The sequence below is a fragment of the Orbicella faveolata genome, unplaced genomic scaffold (assembly GCF_042242905.1).
Source record: "Orbicella faveolata isolate gen_17 unplaced genomic scaffold, um_ofav_v1 contig_34, whole genome shotgun sequence".
Lineage (NCBI taxonomy): Eukaryota > Metazoa > Cnidaria > Anthozoa > Scleractinia > Merulinidae > Orbicella > Orbicella faveolata.
In genome coordinates, this window is record NW_028301563.1 from 23,587,501 (window position 1) to 23,604,951 (window position 17,451).

Below are 17,451 nucleotides of genomic sequence, written 5' to 3' on the forward strand. Positions count from 1 at the left end.
TTCAATGAGCGAAGCAGAAGGATACCTGGTCAAAGCTTAGAGGTTCTATTTTGGCATAATCAGCAAATCAGCAAATCTTATGTACGGATTTTTATTTGCCCCCTGGGTATACAGCGTTATCAAGGTACATTATTTCTGATTTTTAAAACTGGTGTTAAGAACTGACTCTTGCGATTTTACAACTCTATTAATCTTATCAAGAAACAATTCCAAACAGTGTTACCCTTTGATTTAAGAGCTCGAAAAGGTTGTCCATAACCTCGCGAGATTAATGCAAAAATTATTCGTCCGAAATTAAGCACCATGCTAATTTTTGTGTTGTCGATCTATTGATATCTCAGGTTTTTCAAAACGTTAGTAAGGAGTATAAACTCTTGGAAATATAGTGGGAAATAATTTTCATTTTCATCTGTTTTCTTGTCCTTTTCATGAATATCCTAAATGTTGCCTGAACAGTGTTAGCAAAGGTGAAAAATCTTTAATGTTTCTAATTTTAACAGCACTGTCATAAATTTGGCATAAGTAGTCTTTTTGAATGCAAAACAAGGCTTATTTTAAGATACTGTTTTGATCGTCTCCAGCTCTTCCTTGCGTCAAATGCTTAGCAACAGAAGTGCTCTCGAGTAATTCTGCGTTATTGTTTTGCCAGTAACGTTGTCGTACAAAACAACTTGTTACAGCTGTTCGGTGCCTTCTTCTTTTCGCCGATATTTGTGTCACTTCAAGATTTCACTGTTCGGCCTATTTTTTTCGTTTCCCCATTATCTACGCCACTTAAAAATTACTTGTAATTAGCAACCATTGATTAAAGATTAAAGCAAATCTAATCTAAGCATCAACCGTGAATAAAACATTGTATGAGTTATTTTTTGGATCACGTTGTCCCCTTGTAACTCAATCTCGTACCCAAACTTCTTCAGTGCTCGAGTGGCAGGAGACTGGTGTCTGGGAATGTTACCGAAGAAATTGAGTGGGTCCAGTGGGCACTCCAGCATCGGGGACACCTTACAGGGGACTAAAATGAAAGGAGAGGGAAGAAACTTCGCAGGAGAGCAGTCAATAGAAAAACTTTTGTTCTTCCAAACGTTTCGCACCAGTTATGACTCTTTTTTCCAGTTTCCGCTGGTGGACTATAGCGCGGTGTCAGAAATCAAGAGAACTGTGAACATCAACGCGCGCAATCAGTTAACACTAGGCAGATTTAGCAAAAACAACGCAACGTCAAATGAGAACGCGAAAGCGCGCGGAAAGGACTGAGCGCGGATTCCGTTGCTCCATTTAGTGTTCTGGTATTAGTCGAGTCAGTTTATAGATCTGCGCGCGCCGGCACAATAGCCTGTGTTTCAAGTTGAAATATTATATTCTGTAGCGCTTTGATACATAGCAATATTTTGAAGTAAAAAGGGAATCCTACGAGTCACCTATAGAGCCCCCACGAGTCTCCAGTAGAGTCCCCACGAGTCCACTGTAAAGCCCGCACGAGTCCCCTGTAGACCCTGCACGAGTCTCCTGTAGACCCTCCACGAGTCCCCTGTAGAGCCCTCACGAGTCCCCTGTAGACCCCCGACGAGTCCCCTGTAGAGCCCTCACGAGTCCCCTGTAGACCCTCCAAGAGTCTCCAGCAGAGCCCCCACGAGTCCCCTGTAGAGCCCTCACGAGTCTCCATTAGAGCCACCACGAGTCCCCCGTAGAGCCCTCACGAGTCCCCCGCAGAGCCCCCACGAGTCTCCTGTACAGCCTCCACGTGTCTCCTGTAGCTCAGTGGTAAAGCATCTGAACTAGTAATCGGAAGGTCATAGGTTCGACTCCTATTGGGAGAATTCGGAATTCCTTTTTCCGAGTCTGCATGTGACAGTGTTGCCGGAATAAATCACATCTTTTAAAAAAAGGAACATGTTTCCATTTCCCCAACATTTTTCGTCTTTGGTTATGGCAAGCAAATTGAGACTAAAACGTGAAAGTTTGCTTGATGCTCTTCATGTTCAAATCGAGATAAACACACAGACGCTAGCTAGTGAAGTCACACTTACCATTTCTTGCCCTTTCATAGGCAATTTTACGACATCGGACACATTTCAGCTGGACATGATTCAAAATGCAAACCATGGGATTAGATTTTCTTTCTGTAGACACACAAAACCGGCTCCAGTACTATGGCCGCGATATTCTACCGTTATGGTGATGCCAGAAACCTTACTTTTGTCATGCCAAAGGGTCCTATCCATTTCAACTGGCCAAAACGATTTCATCTTTCTGCCACCATACCACTGCATGCTGAGGAACGTAAGATTCTTACCAGTCACACGCGACATAACAAGGCTCCCGTTAACTTGTTATTCCCCAAACCCAAGTCCAAGTATATCACGATTAAATGTTTTCCTGTAAACCAGTTTGAGTCAGTGTTCAGTTATTATCAGTTGGCTAAGAGACTAGGGCTACAAAACACAGCTAACCCGATACAAAAGTTTTTGAGAAATCCAACAGCCTTTAAAGGACATTTTAGTCTCTTGAGGAATCCTTCAATGTTTGATTTGGGTTTTGAAAACAAGCTCTTTGAAACCCGAAACGCCACGACGCAATATATCAATTATATTGAGAACGAGTTTGATCTCGTTTTGATCTCGTTTTGATCAATGAATATTTTGACGAATCGTTGATCTTGTTAAGAAATTTACTTTGTTGGGATCTACAGGACATCTTATAAGTCAAACAAAAAGTTCGAAGAAAGAGAGTATCTCTTAGCGACGAAATCAAAGCAAATATTTTATCTTGGAGTCATGCCGACTTGCTGCTATACAATCATTTCAACACAACATCATGGAGAAATTTTTCTGAAGCAGGGACCAACTTTTTCGAACGAGATATTTGAGGCGGTGTGCTTACGCACAATTGAAAGGGGAGAAATACAGGACGAGAGGGAAACCAGTGAAAAGGAATATACACAAATGTGTAAGCAAATGACCAGAAAAACCACGACCAATCTAGTATTCACCAAACGTCGAATACAGCAAAAGTGGAATTCTGTTGAGGAAACTTCACCAGAGAATAGTTTGTCTAACACAGGCCGGCACGACAACCATGACCTGAAGTACACCCCAGTGTTAATGTGTAAGGATCCATCGTGACCATATGCTTCTGTTAACTATGTTACCTAAAAGGCGGCTGAACACAGTTTCCGAGCGATCAGCGGCAATTCCTGTGACAGCACAGGTTTTAAATCAGACAAAAAACACGGTGGCGAAAACTTTTTTTGCCTGTTTTTGTCGACTATTTAAACACAGTAATCAAACAACTAAATGGCAAAACGAGCTGTACTTTGCAAAGACCACTTGCGCAGGCGTACTAAGGAAAGCATGTGAGACTGCTGTATTTTTTGACCTATTAAGACAATGTACACAAACGCGAATTTTTCAAAATCTACTCATCAGAATTTGATGAAATTTGGCAGAATTCTTCTTCTCAGCGCACGTCAAATGATGAGAACTGTAAAACAGAAGTCGAACAAAGGAGTTCTGTGAAATAATCAGTTTTCATGTGGGCAGCTTTATCCTTCAATTTTCAAAAACCCGTTTGTTAAAATTTGTTCGAGTTCATTTCAGACAATAATGATTATTTATTGAAAGCTGTGGGCAAGTTCATGGAAAAGTCTAATGACTGGATTTTACGTAAGCGTCATAAAAGTGAAATTATAGGGTTGCTTTTAATTACCTGCGTTGCGATGTAAACAGCCAAAAGTGCTTATGTTAGTCGTTAATAAAAATCTTCCACGACTATGTTTTTCCTCTGCCAAGTTTCAGCCTCTAAGCTGCAGCATTTCGCACGTAACGCCTTAACGAATGACATATACTCAAAACCTATCAAAACTGTGTTCAGCCACCTTAAAGTTCATCCAAATTAAACCCAATATATTGTTTTCGCTAAAATAAATCTTTGCACCTGTTTGTAACGCAGTGCACCTTTTTTTTTTTTTTTTCTTTTTTTACCAAATTTTGACTGGTTATCTTGAATTTTTATAGGCTGTTAAATATACCAAAACTAGCCATTATTCGTCCCACGACCGAACTTGTGAGGGGCTGGGGTCTATTCTCGATTTGACGTCGCAAACTGATTTGCATCTCGGAGTCTTCGTAAACATGTATGTACATGTATATATTTTGCAAGGTTTGAGGCCCATCAAAAAGTCCAAAATTGAAAATAAAGGCGAAATGTTATTGGAACAGGTGCAAAGATTTATTTTAGCGAAAAAATATTTTGGGTTTAGGTGCACTTTAATTCCAATTGTTTTTGCTTAGTTATTTGTTTGTTTGTTTCTTTTTCTGGTTGGTTGTCTTTTTGATTGGCTTTATCAAATAATAATATTCAGATTTAGCCAAGCCTAAAAGCGGAGCTTTGCATTTATTTATTGTTTTGTTAATAATAAACAATTGTTGGATGAGGTTTCTGTGATATCCAGAATAATCAAGGTCGAGGTAGGGGTTATTAGCCAAAGCCGAAGGCTGAGGCAGATAACCCTTACCGAAACCTTGATTATTCTGGTTATCACAAAACCGAATCTAATAATTGTTTCATTATACATTGAACGAAAAAAGAATGGAAGTCATGTTTTTGCTTCTTTACTGACGGCAAGCAACACACCGCGGTCATATATGATTTGATTACCCGTGACCTTGAGTGTCTTTGACATGATTATTGTATAATCTTCAGCTAGATGACGTCACAGGCGTTGATTTCGAAAAGTCACTGTACGCTTTCGGCCAACCCGAAAAGAGATAGTGAGTTCAATGTATAATAATTAAAATAATCCAACATCTAAGGCAAATTTTGGACGATTTTGTAGTTGCAGCCAGAAATTGCATTTCATCTACGTTGGAATACAATGTAATGCAAATGAGAAAAAAAAGCTAAAGTTGAAATTAAAACAGACTGCGAGCAGTCTCTCTTTTCCTCGAAAATCCGTGGGGAAGAACGCAAAACAAGTCAGCGTGTGACCGTGACTGTGAGCGATGTGAGTGCAGGCGCAGGACTACGTGATTACGCGAAGATGCAACAACAAATTATTTGCGCTAGTACAGCAGATTTCTGCAACGAAGTTTCGAAGAGAGTGTTTGCCAACTACAGGCAATTGATTTACGTCACAGTACACTGACCATAGAAAAAGTTCATGCAAGGCCACACACATGAGGAATGTTTCTAATACTAAAACATTCTCTTCGAAACCCGCTGTGCCAGCGCAAAATTTGTTGTTGCATCTTCACGGAGTCCTGCGCCTGCACTCGTATTGCTCAGCGGATTCTCCCCACTCTAAATAGAGGCCTTAAGCAAACACTGGAGGCGGCGAGGTGGACGCCAACCGGAAGTAAAATTTCCCGCTCTCAAGCTAATTAGCATAATCACGTGGAGTGTTGCCCGCGTCTTCCAACCGTGGCGGCGGCGAGAAAGGTAGGTTTGGCCCCCTCGAGAGACGGTCACTTTCCGATTTGTAGCACCTAAAATACACTGAAACTCTTCTTTAAATTCAAAAAATGTTTTTTTGACGCTTCCCTTTGTATTTTATTTGCAAATATTTGATATTTCGTTTGCTTTACAGCGAAAATCTTACTTCACATTGGAGGTGTGAGGGAAGAAGAAAGATGGCAAGCGAAGGAGAGAAAAGCAAAAGAAATGCGTGAGTTTCCTGGGATTCACATTGTTCCGAACGATGTTTACGTCTTGTAGACTTTAAAACTTTAGATTGCAAGTACTTGCTGGTGCAAAATGCTATTTTGTTCTTCCAATTTGTCTCTTTAATTTTGGAATATTTCCGAATGGTGAATCGATAGACAGGACCTGTTTTTAATAAGCTTTTGTTTTCTCTCTTCTAGCTCGATCATGGAATAGACAGAAGCACATGATTTGATCCTAGCGAAAGAAGTCAGAGCTTCAGAACCATGGATCTTCAAACCAAGGACTGTAGATCGAGGAAAAGTATGGAATGCCATCACGGATCGTCTGAATGACGAAACCTCCGTGAAGTTTCAGGTGAAGAAGAAAAACGTACAGGAACATTTCAAACTACTACTGGACAAATTCGAGACGAAACGAAAACATCAGGCGAAACTGAGTGGAGTTGACATAGAAGATAGCGAGATGGATATTCTGATGGAAGAAATATCAGAAAAATGGGAGGAGGCAGAGGCCGGTGACCTAGGTTGCACTAGTAAAGAAAAGGCTGATTCAGTCTTCGTAAGGAAAGTCAAGATTTTTCGACATGTGTAGATCCCTCAACAACAGAAATTCATCCTCGTCTATGATGTCCTCAAAGCATGCAACAGCTAGAATGTCTTGGATTTCTCGAAAAGTTGCCATTATGCTCGTAAAATCCACGAACAAAGTCAAATTGGACCACTGAAAACGAAAGCAAAACAGCCGTTGCTCGCCGCCGTTTCTACGAAAGCTTAATATTCTAATTTCGCGCCAAGAGGAGGCGGTCTCAACCCAACTCTCACGCGGCCATCGCCGCCTCCACCTAACCGCCTCAAGTGTTTGGAGGACTGGGAACTGGACAATTGACCGCCATTTTGCCGTGGCAAGTCAGTTGAAGCATTGGCACACGTCTGATAAGTGATTGCAACCATTTTGGATGGAGTTTTCAGGTCTAAAGTGATTCTTGCTCTTTATGAGGTATCGGATAAATTATTGCTCAGATGGTAACACGTCAGATCTTTTTGTACACGAGCACCGTGTACACGAAAGTTGTCCTTGTCAAGGCCCTAGTATGACAAGCCGTTTGTAGCAAAATTAAATCCTTGCAATATATGTTTAATCCTTTAAATAACGGTTTTATTTAAAGATAGAAAAAGGCATTCAATGCAGTGGTAAATAAAATTTTGGTTCAATTCAATCTTTTAATTTTCACAATTCAATCCAATACCTGGAATATTGATTCAATCCAATGCCTAAAATATTGATTCAATCCAATACCTAAAATATTGATTCAATCCAATACCTGGAATATTGATTCAATCCAATACCTAAAATATTGATTCAATCCAATACCTGGAATATTGATTCAATCCAATACCTCGAATATTGATGCAATCCAACCCTGAAATATTGATTCAATCCAATACCTCAAATATTGATTCAATCCAATACCTCAAATATTGATGCAATCTTCCTGGGCCGAGTGCGGCCAACAGGAACGAGAGTAACTGAGCACTAGAGAGCACTGAAAACATGGCGGGCGAAGGAGAACTAGATTTAGAAGTTGAGTTTCCTAAGTTTCTTGCAGACATCTTGGATAAAACGGAGATAATTTTTGAGAATTTTGACTCAGAAGTTGCAGAAGCACACGCCGAAGTTCTTGATCAAACCATTAGTCTGCTTAGGTAAATGAGACATTGCTACAACCGAGACACAAGGGACACGGAAAATTTAGATTCCATTGCTGCCGCTTTTGTAGATGTAAGTTAACCAATTTTTATGTGATAAACATATTTGTTTATTAAAAGCTGTGTGTGCTAGCTTTTTGTGGCAAATAACATAAACTGTGGCAAATTTTGCTACCACATTGGTCTTTGGTATTGTGCATATTTCTGCTGTCCAATCATTACTGGCACACTAAACTTTGAACTGTAAACAAAATTTTTGCTGTGCCGTGTGCACAGTCAAGCATGTTTCTCACAAAAACTGTTTGTGTAAACCTGGCTTTAAGTTATTTTTGAAATAAGAACCTTTACATTTTACAAGACAGCAATCATTGAACATTGGGATGTGTTTTAAGTTTTTCAATGTTGTTGTCTCATGTTTTGCATTATTTAACCCACATGTGGTACTTCTTTCCTAAAAACGATGTTTTTCTTGATATTCTATGACAAGCATGGCACCAATTTGTTGTGAATATTATCGGGTACCCAGGGCTCAAGGCTAACACTACTGCCAACCAGCCACACATTTAAGTTTTGAATAGTAGATTTTGCACTTTCACTAGCCATTGTGACAATCATGATGGAATGGAGTACTGGTCTACTGGATGAAAACAAAATTGAGAATTATCCTGACAAAGTAAAACTGAAGAGAATAGAAACTAATGAAAACAGGGAAACTATGAGTGGATTTCATGGAAATAATTGCCTTAACAAGCATATGATAAATATTTAACTATTAAAGGGAGATAAAAGAAAATGGCAACACTGATAAAAGTACATCAGAGTTTGAACATAAGCATATTCAAGAAAAGCAGGATTCGTGTTTGTGGGAGTGAAATTTTCTTAGTGATTATTATTAACATTTTTGATGCAACAAGAAATGTTCAAGATTGACCACTCTTATAAAAAAGTCAGTGAAGCTGTGTATGAAAAAGGCTGGCTGGTGCAAAGTTAGTTTTGGCTAGTGACATGGGTCCTGTTAGTAGCCATTATGCCAGTGCACCAAGAGGTTAGTCTTGTGTCCTGGGTACTTTTGAAAATAAGACAACAAATTAACCTTGCAACATTTTAACATCTGTTTTGATAAGCACCTGAAAAATCTACAAGGCAGAGTAGTGCACATGGCAGTTATCAAATGCCCTGATTTCTCTTCAGTTTAGTTGTGTTGCTAGAAGTTAGGCATTCTGTAATTCAAGCAGTTTCTGAGTTTTGTATATCAATGAAAAGGAAGATGAGAAAATAATTTATTTGATACAGGGTGAGGTTTTCTGTTGTGAATTGAGTTGCAAAAATACTTTAAGGGCCATAATCTCCTTTACCCAGCCCACACACATGTAGTATTATGCAATTGTCAGTTGCCCAAGTTTAACTGTCACTAGTTCTAGAGCCTCCTGGAAGATGTCTACTCCCATTTGACTTGATTATCTTAAGGGATCTAGCCTTTCCAATACAAATGACTGCACTGAATCATGTTGTACCAGGTCAATTTCTTCAACTACAACATTGTTATCACTGCCCAATGGAGTTGGACCATCAGGATCATCACCATAGTATTCAAAATCATATGACTTTCCATTTGAAAGGGGGTTTTCAGGATGCATCATATGATTAAGCCACATTTGGTATGGCAACCAGTTTTTTTTCTGTTCTTACATTTTGGTGGTTGAAAGCTTCAGTGAACTGGCAAAGAGCAAGGTTTATCCTTGGTTGAAAAACTAAGTGTAAGGTGGAAAGATACACTGAATTATCAGTGTCCAGGATGCCTGACAATTCCATACTACAAAAAGTGTAAAAGTACAAGTGGGAAGCACAACGGAAACATCCCTCCACAATCTTTCAATTCGTTGGTTGTGTTGATGGCCCTGCAGTGAAGCTGCCCCTCTCCTCTCTTCTAACCTGCTCCATTGTATCGCACACACCAACGTTTTCAACACCATGATCTACTTGTACTCTCGAAGGCCAAAATTCTCCGTCTCTCTTAACGGCATCCAGAAACAATTCAAGACCTGTTGCTGCTTTATTGTTGGCACTACATTTCAAAAACATTATTCTTTGAGAAAATCCGTCTATACAGCCGAATTAGTATTTTCCATCGGATCAGAGAGTGATGTCCATCCAGATGCCAAAGCGAATTTACGCACCCCATCTCAAGACAGTATTTTGGGGATCTAATTTTGCTAACCTTTCTCTTATTCTTCTCCGTTGAACCCGTAACCCAATGGACTTAAACCTGCAATGAAATTATATCCATACTCTTGAATGATTTCGGTTCCTTATCAGGTAAGCTGTTGAAACCCCTCATATCTTCTCAGCCATACTCTGTCAATCTTCTGTGAATTGTCCATCTCCAAACTCCAATCATCTTTGTTATCGTTGTCCAGATAAATCCTAGTCCTCAAAGTTCCTCGAGCACCTCAACAGGAATTTTAAGAAATGGTCTTCCATGACTCCAACTTCTGAGTCAAAATTCTCAAAAATTATTTCCGTTTTATCCAAGATGTCTGCAAGAAACTTAGGAAACTCAACTTCTAAATCTAGTTCTCCTTCGCCCGCCATGTTTTCAGTGCTCTCTAGTGCTCAGTTACTCTCGTTCCTGTTGGCCGCACTCGGCCCAGGAAGATTGCATCAATATTTGAGGTATTGGATTGAATCAATATTTGAGGTATTGGATTGAATCAATATTTCAGGTATTGGATTGCATCAATATTCGAGGTATTGGATTGAATCAATATTCCAGGTATTGGATTGAATCAATATTTTAGGTATTGGATTGAATCAATATTCCAGGTATTGGATTGAATCAATATTTTAGGTATTGGATTGAATCAATATTTTTGGTATTGGATTGAATCAATATTCCAGGTATTGGATTGAATCGTGAAAATTAAAAGACTGAATTGAACCAAAAATTTTATTTACCATTGGATTGAATGCCTTTTTCTATCTTTAAATAAAACCGTTATTTAAAGGATTAAACATATATTGCAAGGATTTAATTTTGCTACAAACGGCTTGCCATACCCTAGTCAAAGAAGTTAAACGCCATGAATGTGACTCGAGACAACAAGAAAACTTGAAAAGATTTAAGGGGTGAGTAATCTGATATCTCTGTTTCTATTGTTATCTCAGTGACATTGCAGATGATGTGAGAGAGATATAAAGCTTACTTGAATTTTTTTGTCCACGCGCTACCGTACTTAATTCGTGTTTATGTTCATTGTTCGTAGCGTCAGGTTTATACCTTCCAAATTTAAGCTTACACACTAAGTTTTCGAAGTGAAACCTGAACGTTTTTGTACATTGTAAATTACAAAGGTCATCAAGGAATATTCGATCGAGGGGCGTGAAGGGGTAAAATGGGAACTGGGATTTGCCCTTTTTTGGGCTGGGAAAATGGGATTTACTGCACTGAGTCTGGGATTCAACCACTGGGAATGAGATGAACAATTTCAATTTTTAGCGCTCTCTGACCCTATTTTTGACACCACTGCTTAACTGAGCCTATTCTTTTGAATAAAGAATTAAAATTCTGCATCATTAGACCTCAGTAGACAGAGAATCATCACATTTTTCGTTTCCACGTTTTATCTACCGGGCTCCACACGGTTTTATTGTTAAGTTCTGTCAGTTTTCCTGGTCAGCGCTTTGTTGTTGATGGAATGATATGCGCATGTTTGCACGTGGCGGGAGAGATAAAAATGGCGTCCAATTCGCAGACTATGATAATCGAAATCAAGTATATTAACTCAAAAAATGCTGTAAGACACACAGAAAATTGTAAACTTATGTCTTGGAAATGGTGACATGTTAATTGGTGCATCCTACAAAGAGTATTCATTCGATCACAACTGATTTTGACGGAGTAGGTGTCCTTGGAGTAGTGAATGTCATGTGCAGCTATGCAGACAGTTAGACAAATGTTAGTTCTTCGGCACTCTCTGGGGATGAACTTGCTGTTTGTGCGGAAGGTGTTCTTCAAGTCTTTGTTCCATTACAGGGTGTAACAAGAATCGTTAGAGGGAGTGATGGCCTACCCATATCATTACGAGCAGTGCATGTTGCTTGGCCTGGTAAAGATATTTTGTTCTGCGAAGAGCACTCTGTTAAGCTCTTTGAATCTGGGGCTGTTGTTGTGATTGCAGGATACAGTAAAGGTGACAGTGAAGGTTCATAATCACAATCGAAACTGTGTCAACCAATTGGAATCTGCGTGAACTTGATCGTAACATTTACGTTACACACTATGGTTCTGGCGCGGTCAAACTAATCAACAGACCTTTGACAGGGATTGCAGAGTTCCTTGGAAAGTTATAAGTCCTGGTGAAGGCTTTTAACATTCATTCCAAAAACGCACAGTTAGAGAACCACTTAAGTCGGTTAATGAAGCAATTGCTATGGTGGATGAGGTGCTGGAGTACGTGAAGTATTGCTCAGGGAAGGCAAGAGAGCTACAGTCCTTGGCAAAAGAAACCACCGATGTGCCATAGGGTACTTTATCAAACAAGTGTTTGAAGTCATTGGAACTGATGGCACAATCGCTTCGCAAGGTAGAGCACAATATCAAAGATCTGTCTTCTCAAGGTTTCTAGGTGAACTTGAATTAGAATCACTCCTGGCGTTAAATGTTGAGAACCAATATGAAGTCACTCATTTTAAGAAGGAAACATTTACTCTCTACGAATACGCACAGATTTTTAGTTCATCAGTTGAAGAAGGAGTAAAGAGAGTGACACCATGGTCTGCACATTATTACACGCATCCCAACTCATACTACGCTGTTGAACCTTCCGCTACTGGCCAGTTAGTCCTTGCTGAAATTCCCAAACCGGTCGGAGAAAGATTGTCCAGAAATGATGAAGCAGAGATTAGAGTGTGGGCAAAACAATACGACAAGTGTGTAAGGCAGCGAAGTGTACGACAAGACAACACAATGGACAGAGCTGGGACACTGCCTCTGAATTTGTATGAAACACAGACATTGCTTAATCCATTAGATTTGCAGTTTGTACTTCCTTGTGTGCAAAGCTCAGTGCCGGGGGAAAGTGCAGAACGTCCAGAGGGTAAGTCTGATGAACAGCCTGCGGAGGTTCTCTCCTGCAATGATCAAAGTGACGAGTACAGCAGCAGCGAAAGTGGAGACAGTGAGAAGACAAAGACTGCTCACCAGAAGAATGAGAGATTTTCTTCAGTCCAGGTGAAGGTATGTGTGTATCCAAACAACGTCAGTCAAGCATTTAATTAATTATACACAGTAGTCTGCAAACAATCACTAGGAATGGGATTTTAGATTTGGTAACTGGGATTTGGACCCAATTTAATCTGGGAACTGGGATTTGGTACCCCCCTTCATGACCCTCTCTTTGGCTGTAATTGTACGACAATATTAGTTTAGTTTCAGATGTTATTGCTTAGTACATGTACATCTAAACATGCAGTTGCAGAAAATATCCATACCCATGGCCAGTCTTAAGAAATTCTAAGAACAAGGTAAAGGAGGGGGCAGCTCCCAAAGAAAAAACGTCCATGAGGGGTATGGATCGTTTCTCAAGCAAGACAATGTGTGAGAAATTAATTACACACATATATGCTTCAGGAAATATCTTACTTGTTAATGCCAACTTTCAGAAAATTTGTAATCCAGAGTGTCAGTGATGTGTCCAGTTCATAAATTTGACATGTTGACACTGGACACGTTTTTAAATCTGTACTTGAACATCACTAACTGTTGGCCAACTGAAAATGGAATTAGATATAGACAAGTTAAAAAGCTTCAAAAAATTGCCAAAGTTGAAAATTTTGGGGTGGTCCGTACTCAGGGTCCAGATGGGAAAAGCCATACTGCTGGAGCATGCTCGGTTAGCCAATCAGATTCAAGTATTTAGGATTCCAGACTGCTGAGAAGCTGGAGAAAGAAATAAGAAAAGATATTTTCCAAGTCACCAAATTTCAGGTTATTCAGGATTAACATGCACATCTCTACATGACTACATATCTAAACTAAAACCAACATCGTTAAACCGTTAACCCCTACATTAGTCCATATTCCTCCCACAGATTGAATCCTCCCCCTCCCTAATAACTAAAATAACACTATTAACATGTAAATTTGCTTTTCAGATACACTTTACACATGGCTGGTACATACACGTATTAAGTATAGGCAGACTTTGAAGTTTGCCTTCAAAAATAACCCATGACCAGTTCTTGTGATGAAATGAGGACAACTATTCAATGGCAAGAAGTGCTTAGGATAAAAAGTTTGGATTACAACAAAAAAACATCATTGTATCTTACCTGATGATGCTTACATACAGTTTCCCTTACTGTCTACATCAGTTAATGTACTCCATAAACTGACACTAAATAATTTTGTTTTTTCTAATTCCAATTTTTTTTAAAAAAACATCACTGTTAGTCCTGAAAAAGCAAATAGTTGTTATTAGTCTTTGCAGTCGCAAATTTTCTTTACATGATGTCCAATGTAAGTCATGTTATACTGATAAATTGTACCAATCTTAACTTTTTTCTTACTTTCACTGCAACTTTTTGCAATGACATTTATTTTCCTCACTTGAAGACTGTTCACATAAGATTTAGTTGCCTCTGGGATCTCTATTCACAAGGAATAAAAACAAAATCATATCCTGCAAATGGAGACTAGTTTCAGCAAAAGAAAAGTTGGTCAGATTTTAATGTTTGTAACTTTACATATCATAAGATCACACTTCACATTGTATATTTAACCTGTCACAAATACATAGACAGGGGGTGTGCTGGGAAAGAGATGTTCATTTCCACGGCAACTTTCTGTACTTTTCCTCTTACCTGTTATCGGATGACTTAAGAAATGGACTCTGTCACTCATCACCAAACAACAAGTTATGTAATTATGCGTATATTTTGTTGTCTTCTGCAGCGAGTGATATAAAGAGAAGCAACATTTAAAACCCTCTATACAGTTCATACTCAATAACACTGCTAGCGCTTAATTGCCATGCATGTGTAATACAATGGACCACGCCAATGGTTGGAAATTATGAAGGTTCCTCAGATACAATTTGATATAAACGTAAACATTTAAGCAGTTATTTAGTCATAAGCCATGCAGTTTTACTCACCAGGAAAGTAAACCACCCCCTCAATTCAGTGAAGATTTTTTCCTTCAAGTCAAATTCATCACCTGTACATTACAAAAAATGAAAAAAAAAAAATAGTTTGCAATAGTATACTCTACGTTGTACAGACCACAAAAATATGTAGTAGTTCTAACACTGTAACATCATGTAAGATTTCAATTGACCATTTCATGACAATACAGTACACGATCATCTATTTGTAATTAAATGCAAACTTAACATTTAAACATGAAACAATTTGTTGTTGTAATTCTCTTCTATTTTTCCATTTGCTTAGTTGTGATAAAACCGGCTTAAAAAATGGAAGTATGTAGAAACAACTTACCTTAAAAATTTAAACTTTAATCATCTTGTTTCATTTGCTGCATCTGTCACTTTGATACAATGCATGTAGAATTCAATGACATAACAGACTGAACTACTAGGAGTAAATTAAAGATCGTTGAAATATACCAATGGCTCATGCTGTCTGGTAAATTCTCGCCACACTGATCCACAACTTTCAGAAAATAAACACTCATAGAAAATTACTTAAGCCTTTCAGCATTTAAAAGTAGATCACAGTTAACAATGGAGGTTTTACATTTCGATGGAGGTAATTTGCACAGTCAAGAAAATACAAGTAAATTGTAAATTTTGAAAACTTGGTCAAATTTTGATGATTTCATTTCACAGCGTGAACAATATTGAGGAAAGTGAGGGACAGGAAAATGAAATAACAAACTGTCAATTGAAAGTTACATGTATTTCTGAATTTTAGTCTCGGTACAAAACGTGGACCCCTCAATCTGGACCCCCTACTGGAACCCCTTTTGGACCCCATCTGGATCCCTTTTGGACCCCTTCTGGACCCCCTTTTGGACCCCCTTCTGGACCCCTTCTGGACCCCTTCAGGACCCCCATTTGGACCCCCAGATAAGAACCGGAAGAGTGACCTCACCCGAAAAAGACGACATCTCGGATTTGCGCCCTTTTTTGATCAATTTTGGACGTCGGTCCATCAAGCGGTGTCAGAACCTTCTAGACCACCTATTTTTTCTTCCCGAAAATACGGGCTCTATTTAATCAAAATGTGGCAAAATGGGCAAAATGTGAAGAAATAATGAATTCACGCAGCATAGAAAGGTAGTTTAAAATTAACCTAACTCCGTTAAAAAATCTGTTGTTCTTCAATTAATTTCCATGGCAACCGTTAACCCCGTTTAAGTTCAATGAACTGCCGAAAATAGCGACCACTCACGTTTTTTCGGTAGCTCGGTTAACCGTAATTGATTAATTAGAAATAATCTGCTTAACTCTCACAGTGCGGCCACAGCCATTATATTATTCCAGACACAACGCTGCGTGAATTTATTTATTTCTTCACATCTTGCTCACTGATTAAATAGAATTCATCGCGTTATGTTCTAAGTTCAATTATTTAAATCAGAAGCCCGTATTTTCTAGAAGAAAAAAAAGGAGGTCCAGATGGGGGTCCAGAAGAGGATCCAGTAGGGGGCCCAGAAGGGGTCAAGAAGGGGTCCAGATGGGGTCCAGATGGGGTCCAGATAGGGTCCAAAAGGGGGTCCAACAGGGGGTCCAGATTGAGAGGTCCACGTTTTGCACCGACCCTGAATTTTATGGTATGGATTACCCAGCATTTCAGAGCCATTACTGCTAGCTGCCACTTGCTCAAGATTGAAAACAGAACTGCACATAGGCACTGGCATCTGCTAGACTCAGTGGTGGCTGCCATGGATCTGCTACAACCTCACATAAGGGAGCTGGCATCTGCCACTTCCTTGCTGTAGACTAATTAATTAATTGGAATTACTTAATTAAACAAACATTAGAGTTTGTACTGGTGCATTAGGTTCTTAGTTGCATAGTGCCCTAGCAGCTGGCGGCCCAAACCATCCCAATTGAGCACTCTACACTAAACATGGGGGTCACGGAGCTCGTTTTTAGTGTGGAGTCCGTAGCACGGAGGGCTGTTGGTATTAGACTATTGGGAAAGGTCCTTCACGTAAACGAAATGCTAGTTCCTGATCGAAAACATGGACTTCAGATGTCAATATTTTCGTCAGCTGGGCACAATATGACTACATACTAAAAGACCGTAACAGAAGTTTATTAAACTTTATGTTCTCAACTCCGTTAACTTTTTGTAGGGGTAGCTGAGGGAGCAGGGTAGGTGAGGCAAGTGGCCCTTTGAAAATACCGAGAAATTGCCTCTTTCTCACTCCCCAGATATTTCTTTGTTTATCTATTGTGTTTTGGACCTTTGCCTATTCTAGGGGGTAGGAGAAAGTAATTTTTCGATTGGAACATCCGAAACAAACACAGCTTCCTCTGTCGTGGTTTTCTTCTAGAGGGCAAAATTCTGTACGCAGAACCAAGACACATGCACCTTACATTAAAGAGTTCGAAATGGTAAGGAATAAGCGTCAAGAAGACTCGACCGATGACTTAGAAGCAATGATATCGTCCTTTGGGTTGCAAGAAGGTCTGAATCAAAGATCTTGCTGAATACACATGGAATACATGTAAAACAAAACCGTGCTACGGAACATGCGGACAAGTTTAAAATAGCTGTAGACTTCAGTTCTAAGGGCCTACGGTATGAAATATCGCTAGTTCAAACGAATGTATCGTTCACTAAGTTAGCATATTCAAGTCACTATTTTTCATGAACACCATCTTTATGTCGTTCACCTGTTTATAACTAAGTAGAGTTTTCTGACTTCACACTTTCCGTCCGGAACCACTCGTTTTTTATAAGGGATTAAAGCTAAAATTAAGGGTGTTTTTAACACGTTGTGTTGTTGCGATGCTAATCTGTTATATATAAAAAAATGACCGCAGCTTGTTTACCGATGACTAGACAGTTGTTTGATTGCATTATTGTAGTATCACTTGAAAAAAAATGG

At 39.2% G+C, this 17,451-nt stretch overlaps 2 pseudogenes; both read left to right on the forward strand.

Moving 5' to 3' along the window:
* The window catches only part of LOC110050483 (galactosylceramide sulfotransferase-like), a 4,804-nt pseudogene extending 1,935 nt beyond the window's left edge, over nt 1-2,869 (forward strand).
* An 8,219-nt stretch (nt 2,870-11,088) lies between these two features.
* Nucleotides 11,089-13,074, forward strand: LOC149105354 (uncharacterized; annotated as a pseudogene).
* The last annotated feature ends 4,377 nt before the right edge of the window (nt 13,075-17,451 follow it).